General features: G+C 38.3%; 1 pseudogene; it reads right to left on the minus strand.

Annotated features, from left to right (window-relative positions):
- Positions 1–11,479: 11,479 nt before the first annotated feature.
- Positions 11,480–13,971, minus strand: LOC122013342 (annotated as a pseudogene).
- Between the last annotated feature and the right edge of the window lie 2,000 nt (positions 13,972–15,971).

Raw genomic sequence — 15,971 nt, forward strand, 5'->3', positions numbered from 1 at the left:
AATACTCCATGCGTCCCTTCCAGTACTGGAAATCTGCCCCTTCAAAGTAAGGTGGTCGATTTGTGCTAAAACCTTCCCTCATGGCCATCTCTTTGCTCTTAGGTTGTTAAGCCGGATGAAGAGCTCCAAGCTCTGATACCACTTGTTAGGATCTTGGATGGCTAGAGGGGGGTGAATAGCCTCTTCAAAAGCTAAAACTTAAAGATAAAACTCACACGAGTGGTTAGCGCAGCGGAAAACAAGTTAAGAACAGAATAAGAATAAGAGAAGAAACAAAGCAAACCACAGTGACTCAAGTGTTTACGAGGTTCGGGGATAACTTGCCCCTACTCCTCGGTGTCCGTAAGGTGGACAAGCCGATCTTCGGTAGATCAACCCCGGTGAACACCCGGCTATGAACTTTCTCCTTCTCGGTGGAGTGACCTCTCAACAAAATCTCAACAGGTATGTAGAATATAGCACAAGACTTACTGAGCTTGGTGACTTAGGAGAATGAAAATTAAGCTTACAGTCACGCGAAGGTCAGTGAAACAGAGAGCAAGTCGAGACAGCCCCGAGCGTCAAAGCTTTTGCACTGATCGACAGAGAGTGTTTTTTTTTTTCTTCCCCAAGAACTTCTTCTTAACCCTCTCTTCAACCAGCCTTTTATGTCTCTGCCATCTCTGCCTTTCGCCCGCAACGGATCCCTGCCAAACTGCAGCAAATCTCTGCATCCAGCCATAGCATCGCCAATCACGCTTCTTTCTCATCTGATCATCTGAGCTCACACCAATGGAATTCTGGTCTTCACTGGTGTCTCTGAGCTCCACCCAATCACCATGAGTTGAGCTGATCGATGCCAGATCACCGCCAGATCGCAGCCACGACTTTGCTGCTTTAACAGGTTTACAGTGGAACATAGCAAAAGTCTCTCTGGTATCCTCTACTAATGAAGCTCAATTTGAAATCAACCAATTGCAAATTACCAGTAACCTGCACCTCAAAATCTTGCAGCAGATGGTTAGAAATATTTAGGCAAAAGCAACTTTGAATCAGAAAGAATCAGAGAAAGTGCATGCAAAACAGACTATAGTATGGATCGGTCTGCAGACCGATCCATACGTTCAAATCTCTTTTTCGATCGTTACTGATCGGTCTGCGGACCGATCAGGAACTAACCTGATCGGTCGCGCGCACAAGCCTGATCGGTCTCCGGACCGATCAGGCATCAATCTGACCGGTCCCGAGACCGGTCAGTATCGATACAGTAGCATACTGAGTATTCGCAGTATGCTACTGAGTTCTCACTGATCGGTCGGCGGACCGATCAGTAACAACACAGTATGCTACTGGGTGTTTACTGATCGGTCCGTAGACCGATCAGGGCACACTTAGTGTCACTGGATCGGTCTGCCGACCGATCACCCGTGCCACTTGTGCCACTGGATCGGTCATCAGACCGATCCAAGGCTGTGATTTAAGAGGCAAGCTTCCAAGCTTGCTACCCTTAATCCTGATAGTCCAGAGACCGAGCTACCGAGCTACCGAGCTCTTCTCCGACTATACATGCCAAGTTTCCATACTTGGACTTCCCAATACCAGATGTCCGATCACCAGGATTTTCCAATTGCCTGGCTTCACTCACCAGGACTTTCCAATTGCCTGGTTTCACTCACCAGGACTTTCCAATTGCCTGGTTTCACTCACCAGGACTTTCCAATTGCCTGGCTTCACTCACCAGGACTTTCCAATTGCCTGGCTTCACTCACCAGGACTTCTCCAATTGCCTGGCTTCACTCACCAGGACTTCTCCAATTGCCTGGCTTCACTCACCAGGACTTCTCCCGTGCCAAGCTCCTTGCTCGGACTTTTCCCAATCAGATTAATCAGGTCAACCAAGTCAACCCTGATTTGTCTGAGTTAATTCAATATCTGATTGAAACTTAAATCAGTGTCAACATCAAAACAACATCCAGGTCAGACTGTATCAACAATATTGACTCATTTGGGCATGGTCATGCACTTCGTGATCTCACTCTATCAAGAATATCGATGTCGCTCCCGTCATATAGGAGGGATAGATCTCATCTACATCACTCACATCCCTCTGCATAATTCGTTACATACCCAGTAATCGCCTTTATAGTTCACCCAGTTACGGGTAACGTTTGACGAAACCAAAGTACATAACTCCTTATGTAGGGATCTATGGTGACTTCAGGTCCAAGGATTAGTAGTCATACTAATAGCCACATGAGAAATTATATGACACTCATATAACGATCCATGATACTTTCTCATGGCGGGTCATTCAGTATACATTCTCCAATGCATACCCATGTGCCAACTTGATATCTCTATATCCATGACTTGTGAGATCAAGTCATCGAGTTGATCTACATGATAGTCTTATTGCATTAACATTGGCCCTGAATGTTAATACTCGACTAGGAATGATTAAGAGTAGTATTCCCTATATCATCTCACTATCGATTTAACCAATCGATTGATATAGGTAAGAACCTTTTACTCAAGGACATTATTATACTTAGTTTATTTGGCACCAATACAAGTAAGTATAATAACCAAAAACCAAATGCCTTTATTTATATAGAATATGATACAACAAGTCTAAAAATACAATCATCAAATGATTGGCTCTAGGGCTCTAGCTAACACACTCACCTACACTCCGTCGATGGTCAATCTCTCAATCGGCAGCAACCACAACAACATGCGTCGGGGAGGCGATGGTCGATCTTCCCAATGACAATGGCAAGCAAGCGTAAGAAATCCTCCATCTCTCTCCCATGGGTCATTTCACCCTTCAACAAATGGAGAACCTAAATAAATTGGGCAGCCAACCTATGGTACTTCTCTAAATAGGTCGCACCCTGATTGAACTTCTACGCACAACTCTGTCCAATCCAGTGATCATGGTCACCGAGGCTCTCGAAATAATGATAATCGTCATCTTTGATGCACTAACACTACAAAAAAAAACACCCATATAAGAGCGGTTTTTTTTTACTTTTAAAAGCGGTTTTCAAGCGCTCCTTCACTTTTACCAACGGTTGTAAAATCGCTCCTCTTGTTGTCGTCCCTATATCCTATAGTAGCGGTTTTTGTAACCATTGGTACAAGGTGAACAACCGCTCCTATTATTCTATGTAGGTACGGTTTGAAACCAATCTTACACATTGTGCATATAACAATGGTTTCAAACCGCTTCTATAGGTATAAATCCAGGAGCGGTTTAAACCGCTCTACAACCCTTTAGGTGTAAGAACAATTTTAAACCGCTCCTACACTCCATGAATATAAGAGCGATTTCCAAACACTATTGATGCTAGAAATTTAGGAGCGGTTCAAAATACTTCTAAATGTCATGGGTATAGGAGCACTTCAAAACGTTATTAAAACTAGAAATATAGGACCGGTTCAAATTGCTCTAGAACTCATAAGGTTTAATAACAGTTTTTACAATATATGAGTGATTTCAAACCACTTCTAAATGTCATGGATAAAGGAGCATTATTAAATGCTTTTAGAGCACTACAAACCACTCTTGAACCCGTGCTCTTACATGTCATGAAAATAAGAGTAATTTCAAAATTGATGTTAGAAATTTTAGATTTGTTTTAAACTATGCTTAAAAGTACAACCTATTGATTGATTAAAAGTGATCTAAATAATTTTACGGATTACACTACCTGATCAATTATGTAAATCAAAATTATCATGTTCCTGATGATGAATAAATCAATATGATTTGAGATTAGATACTTACGAATACTACAATTAAAAGATGTTTTTAATTACAACTCTAAAAATTCTTTTACAATCAAAACATGAAGATGAACAAAAAAAAGCCTAGAATTCTTATGAGGGTGATCTGATCTCTGGTTTACTCTTCCCTCCGCCTTGCTTCTTGGGCAGTAAAGCCCGATGGATGTTGGGCACGACCCATCATTGGAAATCGTCGCACACGCTAGGAGCCTGCCAAACTCCTGATTGTTTTCATGAGCAATTGAATGTGTTTTGGGATGACGCATCATTTTTGGCCAACTCTAACACTTTGAACAATAAAGAAATATAAATTTAGTTAGAGAAGGGGATCCCTAGTGAAAGAACAAAACAACGAAGCTTACGTCAGCATCTATGTACTCGAGGACTATAGAGAGAGATCGGTGCACCGGAACCAACGCGCTAAGAGTATCGATCGACCCCAAGATAGTGAGTGATGCACCCCATTGGGAACTGGAGGCCAGCCTTCTGCAACCAAGTAACAACCTTTGTCCCCTTGGTCTTGCTATGGTCACTCTTAGTCGTCGTCGTCGTCGCCCCCACTGTCGTCAAACTCATCACAAGAGATCGAAGCTATTCGACGGGGAAAAAAATAGCAACAACGATGGATGCTAGATGGGTAGGGTTTTCACATGATTTTATTGAATGGGTCGTCACTCGGATTGCCAGCGTGGAACAACTAAAGGTGTTAGATTGTGTGAGAAATTTAGATATTCAACTGTCACGATTAGCTTTCATATGGTGGTAATCCCCTTTCCAATTAAATAAAACATGCTCTACAAATCTTCCATTATCAATAATACTGAATAAATGACAATAGTACGATCTAGTCAATCATTGATTTTTTCCTTTTTTATTTTTTAAATATTTTTATTTTTTTAATATTTTTTTACACGTATTCCCTTTTTTATTATTTGCAGGTTTTCCTTTTTAAATTTTTTACACGCTATTCCTTTTTTTTTATTTTTTTTACACATTTTTCCTATTTAAATTTTTACACGTTTTCCCTTTTATATTTTTAAATATATTTCCTTTTTTATTATTTACACAATTTTTATTTTTAATTTTTTACACGCTTTTCTATTTTTTAAAAAAAAATTACACGTTTTTATTTTTTTATTTTTTACAAGTTTTTTTATATGATTTATTTATGTACTACTATAATTTAGACGAGTGCCGTTTGAAACAGGTATAGTTTACAAATCAATTCTTATCCATTAGAAAACAAATAGATCCGCTACCTTAGCGAGTTCCTCGTGTCGACCCCATGGATATGAAAGAAGGTAAATGTAGATACACAAATGTTAAACGTATGGTGGGTGACCACAGGTCATCAATTCCTGGTAATCGACTCCTGACCATTACACTAGAGATGTCATGCGTCTACCATCTGTGTTATGCCCTAGGGGCATTACCCATTAGAGGAGAGAATTAATATAAGTGGTTTATTGTCGCACTAATTCTTATACATTAGAAGAGAGAATGGTTTATAGTAGTACTTTATATAAAATGTTGTTAGCGATTTGAAAATTATTCCTAGAAGTTAAGCAATAAAAACGATGAGTAGCAGTATTTGACACAAAACTGTTGCTACGTAGATAATTTCAATGGCTTGTGATCCATTGCACCATTTCCTCGGGATAGAGCTATCGATTTAAGTTGGGTCCGTTAAGTTGGGTTCGTCGGATTGATATACTTTAATTGTTATTTTTTAAAAATATTATTGATCAATTTTAACTTTGATAAGTTATTAACTAAATTTATCTGGTCAAAAATATTTAATTAGTAATTAATTCTTTTTTAGCATCCAGATAAAAAAAATATTTATAATAATTAGTGGATAAATGAGAATATGAAAACAATAGTATAAAAATTGATAACAAAAGATAGAAATTGTGAAAGAAATAAAATTTAAAGAGAAATAATCTATTTTAATATTAAATATATTTTTATTTAAAAAATTAAACATAAAAATGCTATGTCCAAATTTTTAAAAAAATTATAAAAAAATTAATAATAAGTATAACCAACAAATATTTTAATTTATTAGTGAAACCTAACTTACACTAGTAAAAAAAAATTAAATATTACCGTTCAAATCTAATTTTGATAAATAATAAATTAAATATTATCGAAAAAATAAATTTGGTTAGTAAAAAATTATATATTACCTGTTAAATTTAACTTTGATTATAAAAACAAATTAAATATTACCAACCAAAGTTTGAATGATTTGATAGCGGTTTATAGCAACATTTTACACAAAACGATATTAAAAGTATTCAGTATGAATAATTTGATAATTGTTCTTAGAAGTTAGAGCAATAAAAGCGATTAGTAGCAACATTTGACATAGAACCATTGCTAAAATTACGTAATATCAGTAATTTCAAGATTATTTCTAATATTTATATCATTAAGAGCGGTTTACAGCGATGAATTATTCAAATTGATGCGATGGTTTATTCAAATTGATGTTAAAACTATATAATAGGAGCACTTTGAAAATTAATTCTAAAACAATGGAGCAATAGAAGCCTTTTATAATGGCACTTTACACAAAATGATGTTAAAAGTATTTAGTAGGAATAGTTTGATAATTGTTCTTAGAAGTTAGAGCAATAGAAACGGTTAGTAGCAGTGTTTGACATAGAACCATTGTTAAAGATACCCAATATCAGTAGTTTCAAGATTGCTTCTAAAAGTTATATCATTAAGAGTGGTTTATAGCGGCGGTTTAATCAAATTAGTGCTAAAGCTATTCAACAAGAGTGGTTGCAAAATCGTTCTGAAAAGGTAAGACAATAGAAACGGTTTAGTTCAAATTGATTCTGTTGTTGGATTTCCAAGAGCGGTGTTACTGTAGGATCGAAAAGAATTTAGATATCTCCACAATAGCATGATATTGTCCACTTTGGGCCTAGACCCTCATGACTTTGCTCTTGGGCTCTCCCCAAAAGGCCTCATGCCAATGGAGATATCTTTTCTCTTATAAACCCATGATCTTTCCCATGTGTTTCCAATATGGGACTATGTTTGCAACCTTGCAACCCCAACAATCCCCCTCAAACAAAGGACCATAGGCTTCCCACGTCCGATCCTCGACCCACCAGGTCTTCCTGCCCCTCGGTCCACCCGACCTACTAGGACTTCCTTGCCTAGTCGCAACTAGGACTTCCTGCCTGGTGTCTGGTCCTCTTGATCCGAACATAGGAGCCCCCACCTTGCAACCCCAACAATCCCCCTCAAACAAAGGACCATAGGCTTCCCACGTCCGATCCTCGACCCACCAGGTCTTCCTGCCCCTCGGTCCACCCGACCTACTAGGACTTCCTTGCCTAGTCGCAACTAGGACTTCCTGCCTGGTGTCTGGTCCTCTTGATCCGAACATAGGAGCCCCCACTTTCTTTGTTCGAGGTCAATATTGTACTCACATGGCTCAATCAGATCATAGATCTTCTGCACAATCAGCGGTTAAACCTTCTGGCAGTCCGAGCTCTGATACCAATTGTAGGATCGAAAAGAATTTAGATATCTCCACAATAGCATGATATTGTCCACTTTGGGCCTAGACCCTCATGGCTTTGCTCTTGGGCTCTCCCCAAAAGGCCTCATGCCAATGGAGATATCTTTTCTCTTATAAACCCATGATCTTTCCCATGTGTTTCCAATATGGGACTATGTTTGCAACCTTGCAACCCCAACAGTTACAACCGCTCCTAATAAACTGCTTCTATATGGGTGTTTTTTTTGTATTGTAACTGCTCTCGTTGGGGTCATATTGTCGAAAATTATTGTTCTACTCCGTATTATTAAATATGCAATGGCAAGGGTCATTATGCAATAAATTGCTTCCACTGGTTTAATCAAAATTTTCAGTACACCACTACACCCACCGCTTTGATGGCTGCGCCATCTACTATTTCAGATCTGTCTTGGTATCCTGACTCTGGTGCTATTGATCACATCACAGTAGACCTGGGAAATCTCCAAGTTCATGCTCCATATCAAGGTACTAAAACTATTATTGTTGGTGATGGTAAGATACTTCATATTGCTAGCATTGGCAACTCTACTATTCCTAGCCTGGATAGACCACTACACCTGGCTAATATATTACATGTGCTTGCAATTATCAAAAATTTATTGAGTGTCGCTCGATTCATTGCTGATAATAATATTTTCCTTGAATTTCATCCAGCATATTGTGTTGTAAAGGACCAGTATACAAAGATGGAACTCATTCGGGGATTTCTTAAATGTGGGCTTTATTGTCTTCATCAGCACAGTGTGCCCACAAACAAGCCCTTGTTGGTACACGGTGCTCCACTACCATCTGGCATCAACGCTTAGGCCATCCATCCACAGCCACGGCCTCTTATGTTATTTCGCATGTTCAGTTGCCTATGTTAGACAATAAGATTGTTTCTTCTTGTGATGCATGTCATTTAGGCAAGGCCCATAAACTGTCTTTTAAACTATCTATGATTAAATCTACTGCAACTTTAGATTTGATTCACTCCGATGTTTGGGGGCCTACCCTGATACTCTCTAAATTTGACTGTCTCTATTTTGTACACTTTGTTGATGATTTAAGTCGCTACACTTGGCTATATCCTATCAAACGCAAGCCAGATGTGATTCACATCTTTACTCAATGTAAAGCTTTGGTTGAGACTTAGTTCAATTGTCGAATCAAAAGTCTACAAACTGATTGGGGAGGTGAGTTTCAATCTTTTAGTAATTTGATTGCACTTCATGGTATTCAGCATCGCCTGTCATGTCCTCATACCAACGAACAAAATGGCATTGTTGAATGTGAAATTCGGCACCTCACAGAGACATGTCTCGTCATGCTTGCTCATGCATCTATGCCCCTCTGCTACTGGGATGAAGCCTTCTTAACTGCTACATAGCTTATCAATCGTCTACCTACGCCAGTTCTGGCTTGACGATCTCTATTTGAGGTATTATTCGGTCGATCACCAAACTACAACTTTATGAAAGTGTTTAGGTGTGCATGCTTTCCACTGACACGATCATGCAACCAACATAAGTTTGACTTCCACTCAGTCAAATATATATTTCTTGGGTATAGCTCTTCTCATAAGGGTTACAAGAGTCTTCATAAGTCAACAAGACGGATATTCATCTCTCGTCATGCTCAATTTGACGAGATGAGTTTTCCTTTCACTGCCTTCTTAGGTTATCTCCTCACCTTGTCTAGTACTTGTTCCTCCTGATCTACAAGTTGCGGCACAATCTCCTTCAGGATCATAAAGTGCACCGCAATGTCCAGTCACTGATCTTCCTACTATTAGTAAATTACCATCCTCGGTGGATCTTGCTATCGATGCGTCTATCTCTTCATTGGCTTTACCTAACTCGACTCCAGATGACTCTTCTCTATCTCACGGGTCTCCACTTTAAGCTTCTGCTTGCTCTACTCATCCTATGCGCACTCGTGCTAAGACTCGATATGCCCATCTAGTCAAGATTGACTCCCCTAGAACCGATCTGCTTCACCACTGCCAACAAAGACCCAGCTTAGCAATCTGCTATGACATCTGAATACAATCCTCTTCTTCAGAACCACACATGGTCTCTAGTTCCATGCTATTCTCACCAAAACATCGTGGGATGCAAATGGGTATTCAAAATTAAACGCAAAGCAGATAGTTCTATTGACATGTACAAAGCTCATCTTGTTGCTAAAGGCTTTCACCAACAGGTTGGTCTTGACTATGCAGAAACGTTTAGTCCGGTTGTCAAACCCACAACCATCCAGACTATTCTCTCTCTCCATCACCCACGGGTGGCCCATACACTAGCTAGATGTTAGCAACGCTTTTTTTCATGGCACTCTTCATGAGGAGGTCTATATGACTCAACCTCCTGGCTTTATTCATCATGACCATCCTGACCGCGTCTGCCGGCTACACAAAGTTATCTACGGTCTCAAACAGGCCCCTCGAGCATGGCATGCCACCCTATGTGCTTCCTTACTCTCACTAGAGTTTACTGAATCCAGGTCAGATACGCCGCTCTTCCTCGTTCACTCTGCACAAATCATAACATAAGTCTTGGTTTATGTGGATGGCATCATCTTCACCAGCAGTTCTTCCTCTTTTATTGCATCTACAGATGCTTATCTAGGTACCTCCTTTCCTCTCAAGGATCTGGGCGAGCTACACTACTTCCTTGGCATTGAGGCTACTCACACCGCAATTGGTCTCTTCCTGTGCCAGTCTAAATATATTGATGACATTCTCTCTTGAGCAAATGTGCATCAGGCTAAACCACTCAGCATCCCCATTTCTGGAGGTTCCTCTCTATCTATCACGATGGAAACCCACTTCCCGACCCTCATATATATCAGAGCATTGTTGGTACCTTACAGTACTTGACACTCACTCATCCTGAATTAGCATTTATTGTCAATCGAGCTTGCTAATTTATGCATAAACCCACTACGACTCACTGGATCATGGTCAAACGAATTCCCCGATATATTGTCACATCCCTCGTCATGGCCTAATGTTGTGCCCCGCAACTTCTCTCACTTTGACAGCATACTCAGATGTTGATTGGGCTGGTTGTCCCGATGATCGTCAGTCCACCACTACTACTGTATATTTCTTGGTGACAACCTCATCTCCTGAAATTCAAAGAAACAACAAGTTGTTGTCAGCTCCAGTACTGAGTCCGAATAGCGGGCACTAGCTCATGCTACTAATGAACTCTGTTGGCGTCAATCTTTATTCGGAGAACTTCGAGTGTCTATGCTATCTCCTCTAGTTCTTTGGTGTGACAACATTGGCACAACTTTCCTCGCTGCCAATCCCATCTTTCATGCTCGTACAAAACATATTGAGATTGATTTCCACTTTATTCGTGGGCATGTTGCCCGTAAGACTCTCATCATCCAGTATATCTCCACTCAAGATCAGCTGGCAGACATTCTTACAAAGGGCATCTCTTCTCATTGATTTGGTCTTTTATGTGACAAATTCATGGTGTGCTACACCGCTTCATTTGTAGGGGAATGATAGGAGAGAAATAATCACACCAAAATCTTATAAAATAAAATAATCATATGCTACAATCAAGAGATTAAGGATCACTTTAATTACGAATCAAGAAACCATTTTCTCCTCCTCCTCCTCCTCCTCCTCGAGACAGAGAATGTGTTTTTGTAATTAGTTTATAACATCTAGTAGATTACCTTTTGGCAAAGCACTTGTTCTTATCTTCTTGCAACTGCTTTATTATTTAATTAGTTTCCCATCTTCATTCAATCTGATCAGACTGGTACTCTGCAGGGTAATGTTCTCGTTTCTCTATAATCTCGTTTCCTTTATTTTGCTATGGAGCCTACGGTCGAATTATTCATAATGCTAGACCATTTATGCTAGACCATCCCCATGGCCCGATGATCATAATGCTAGACCATTTATGCTAGACCATCCCCATGGCCCGATGATAAATCTACGCTTTTCAAATTTATCCAATGACGAATAAGAAGCTTATGTGGGATTAAACTGGCCACCTCCCAGAAAATGAAAGAAATAACTCCAGACCTTAACTTTCTCTTTTGCAAAATGGCACAACATTGAAAGATTGAAGGCAATAAATCTTAATTTGGGAAATCATATACTATCACCAAAACATCATGTCATTGTAAGATACACTTCAAGCAAACGACGAAATGGATAATAACAATAATACAACAATCAGTGAGTTTAATGTTCCATCAATTCAGGACCATAAATAACAAATAATAATAGAATGGCCACAAAATTATGCCATGAAAAAAACAGGATTGATATGATCGTGCCAAATGCCTCAAATCAATCAGCCACTCTCTTCGGCTTCAATTGTTGCAGATGCAGGATCCAGGACAGGAAAATGACGAGGAAGAGTGAGGAGAGGCTCACTATTGCGATGACCCTGATATGCTTGACCCAGTGCGTAACCTAATGCTCTAGCAACTGGAACAGCAACAGCATTGCCCACTTGAATGTATCTGAAACAAGAATCAAACTGAGTTACGAGTTCAACTTAAAAGGATCAGGCAATTGGCTAATGATATTGTGTTGTATTTAAGAATTCTAATGTTGTACCTTTCTTTTATAGACCCTCGGAGTTGATAGTAAGCTGGGAAGCCTTGTAGCCTGGCATTCTCACGAATGGAGAGTACCCTATCATGCCCCGGGTGCAAAATTACCTATCAACATACAAATCATTACAATGATTAACAACTAAAAAACCTTATATACTGTAGTTCATCAATTTAATGTTGTACCTGGTTGTGAGCTCAGCTCTTGTTACAACAGTGGGAACTGTTTCATCCCACCACAGCCGTCCAAAAAGCTTATAAAAAAAAATATTATAAACTAAATATTCTAGCAGATATGGTACAAGATAAGAAAAAATGATGTTGTAGTGTACTTAAGGGATTTTCCTTTGATAAAGGGCATTGCATAATCAGGAACCTGCAGCAAAGGATTGTTTCAGATGAACTGAGATTACACCTAAAGCTAGAAATCAACACCTCATTAAGTACCAGTGGTTTCCCAGATGGCAAGTAAACTCTCTCGACTTCTGGATCCCACTCAACTATATTATCATTACCAACTCTAACTCCTGGCAAATCCCTGAAGTTTGCACCCTACAAAGACAACCAAATTTTGAATTGAGTCTGAATTCAGGACAATATTCCCTCACAGAATGGAAAAGCAAGAACAACTAGGGGTGGGGAGACCAAGCAAACCTTTTTCTTTGGTATTGCACAAACTCGCTGATAATCATCCTCATTTAATTGAAATGGCCTGTGATCAAAAAGTGGATATTTTGCAATAGGCCTCTCCACAATAGACCCAGAAGCTAAAGCTTCTGCACATCAAACAGAAAACTATTATGAAAGCACAGTCAACAGAAAATCCTAAAAACAATAGGACGCTGTAGAAATGTTGCTTGTGATGCAAACTAGGAACATAACTACAAGATTTTAAAATTTATTATGGGAAGGTCTTCTCTTTACACGAATAAGCTTTTTAAGAAATAGAAAGTTGAAAATAGTTTATTCTAGAGTATGAAAAAATTTGGCATGTTCTAATTTAGTAGGATTTGGTAGAATTATCGTATTTCCCAATTAACTATATTTGCCTTCTAATTAGTTAGACTGAGGTCTATAAGAGAAAGTTGTGTTGTTTCAATTTATCAACTTATGGCACTAGCAATTAATTACTAATTTGGAAATTTACATGGTAGAAATCTTATAGTAGCCAAAACAATATATATATATATATATATATATATAATACAGCTTACCAATCCTTGAAAGACGAATGAACTTCTGGAACTCTGTGATTGGTGGTCTACCATAGGGCATTTCATCCCTATCTTCATAATTACCAATCTAATAAGTAGCAACTACATATTAATATCTTCAATAATCCATGAGTGATGTAAAATTGATTAAATCGTATAGAACCAAATGGAGAATATAAATACCACAGGGAGGTCAGATATGGCATTCTCCAATAGTAGTTTCTTCTCGAGTTGAGGGTGTTGATCTTCATTATATGCAACAATGTTTTGCTATAATGAGCAAGACATTAGTAGGAACTAAGGCAAGACATAAGGATTAAGCTTTAGTTACCATCAGACCAGTATAAGTCAGGTTCAAGTCCATTTTTATCTCATTTTTGTCAAATGTAACAGTAAAATAATATACATGTTCAAAACAAGATCCTATGCCAAGTTAGAATAAAATATTGAATATAGCAGATAGCAAACTTGTTAAAATCAGTTAGTATTAATCAAGTCTGGTTTAACTAGAATTACAAACTTTATTTGGGAATACAAGACCATAATGTTACTAATTGATATTCATAAAAACTAATCAATATAAGAGGCCAATGAGAATGGAATATATAGTGAGTACCTCAAACTCATTAGGTGTACCTCCACGAACCACCACATCATGAGTAGGTAATGGAATTGAGGCAAAATCTGGAACAAAGTATGTTAGAACAAACTAAACAGAAGACTCAAGAAACTTATGATATTGCACATGGAAAAAAGTATAACCTCAGTTGGGCGAGCACCCCAAAGGAATGCTCGCATTCGAAATTGAGGCAAGCCATAGCATCCAACAACCATCATACCACACCTTGCCTATAGTTCATGGCAACCAGCCTGCTCATTGCATATCTTCCCAAAAACCATTAGCAAACTTGAGAATGTCAACCACATTCTCCATAAGGACATATTTTGGTTTCAAGAACTCAACAACATTCATAAAAACAAACATTTGTTGATTCTTTGGACCTTCCAACAAGGCATTCAAAGAATCAACAAATGCTTATTTTTATGGATATTGTTGAGTTCTTGAAACCAAAATATGTCCTTATGGAGAATGTGGTTGACATTCTCAAGTTTGCTAATGATTTTTTGGGAAGATATGCAATGAGCAGGCTGGTTGCCATGAACTATCAGGCAAGGCTTGGTATGATGGTTGCTAGATGCTATGGCTTGCCTCAATTTCAAATGCGAGCATTCCTTTGGGATGCTTGATAGGCACCCATCTGTCATACTATAGGTGTATCAAACTCAATTAAGTTACCGAACCCTCTCTACGCTAATGTAGCAAAGGGATGACTCGAGTCATCTCCCAATGAATGTAACGATGGATGATAATTCTTAGGATTGATTTATTACTTTTGGATTTTAGATGCAAAATGGGGGGTTTGAGTTTGAGTTCTAAAACTAAGAAATGAAGAGCTATACATGTAATGAAATCGAATCCTAATAAATAAAAGACAATGCATGTAAAGGAAACCTACTCTAACTTAAACTACAATTGCAAGGAATATTAAAAGCAACATAAAGTAAAACAATTAACAAAACCTAGAGCATTAAAAGAACTTAATCTAATCTAACCTAATTGCATTTAAATGAAGGCATGAACATAAGAAAAACATGAAGCATTCAATTAACAAAACAATGCAAGAATCTAAGCTAAAGAAATTGCAAAACTAAAGTAAGGCAACTGATTGGGAAATTTCATCGAACAACTAACTGTTAGAGTAGGTGCCCTATAAGTCAACTGTAGGCTAGGGCTTTATTGAATCTTGTAAATAAACATCATTTATTTTAATATAATTCAATTCAATATGATATTTACTTTATCTTTATACCCATGCTAGATGCATAGATAAAGTTCTTGAATATACTATAGTGAGATATGGTGGTACATATAATGATCATCATGAAATACATTAATATTCACACGATATTCTAAACATGTTCCTAGTCAATTGGGTTGTCTAATAAATAAGGGTAAAAGATCGCTCGAGTTAGAGACTAGCATCCGTGATGTAGTGTACCATATTTCATTGGTAAGGACAGATGTTCAAGCATACAGATAGATGCTTATATGATTAGTTCATAGAACAACCCTCACACGAACTTTCCAAGTGGTTATCATTTATTGAGTAGATAAGTCCTTAGTTGTGATTGTACACTAGTAGTCTTTATAACCCGGGACAACACTGAGACCTTATATGTTGGGGTTGCACTTTGACTCATTTATCGACTCCATTAGGGTCATCAGGTGGTGAAATTGGGTGTAGTAATGAAACATATAAGAGTCAATGCATTGTAGTTGGAGATTCACCGCACACTCGCGGGTGTGGATATCCTATGTAATGTATTGTTCTAGAGTGTATAAAGTCTCTTGTCTGAGCTGTAAAATTTGCTTTAAGAAAGGAGTTTCCTAGTTGCACATGCGATGTCACTATAAGATACATCACATGGTTATCGAATCAATATACAACCCTCGATGTACCAATGGTTGTAAATACAACTGGGATATATAAGGTGAAGGGATTGGACTATACATTAACCATAATCGACTGATTCTTGCCGGCACTATTCAGTGATACCTAAGGAGTCATAGGGCGGTGCTGCTAGACACTCTTATCATAATTCTTTGGATGCTAATCAGAATTAGTTCCGACATCCTATAATCAAGCAATTGATCATAAGATGGGGCTATTAAGGGTATGCCCAAATAAAAGATGAACATCGTCCTAAATCACAAAGAATTGTAAACTCACGACTAGCTGTATCTTTGAACCATTCAGGGTCACATAAGTATTGGTTTCCCTTTTTCCAGT

This window comes from Zingiber officinale, chromosome 8B, assembly GCF_018446385.1.
Source record: "Zingiber officinale cultivar Zhangliang chromosome 8B, Zo_v1.1, whole genome shotgun sequence".
In the NCBI taxonomy this organism is placed as follows: domain Eukaryota; kingdom Viridiplantae; phylum Streptophyta; class Magnoliopsida; order Zingiberales; family Zingiberaceae; genus Zingiber; species Zingiber officinale.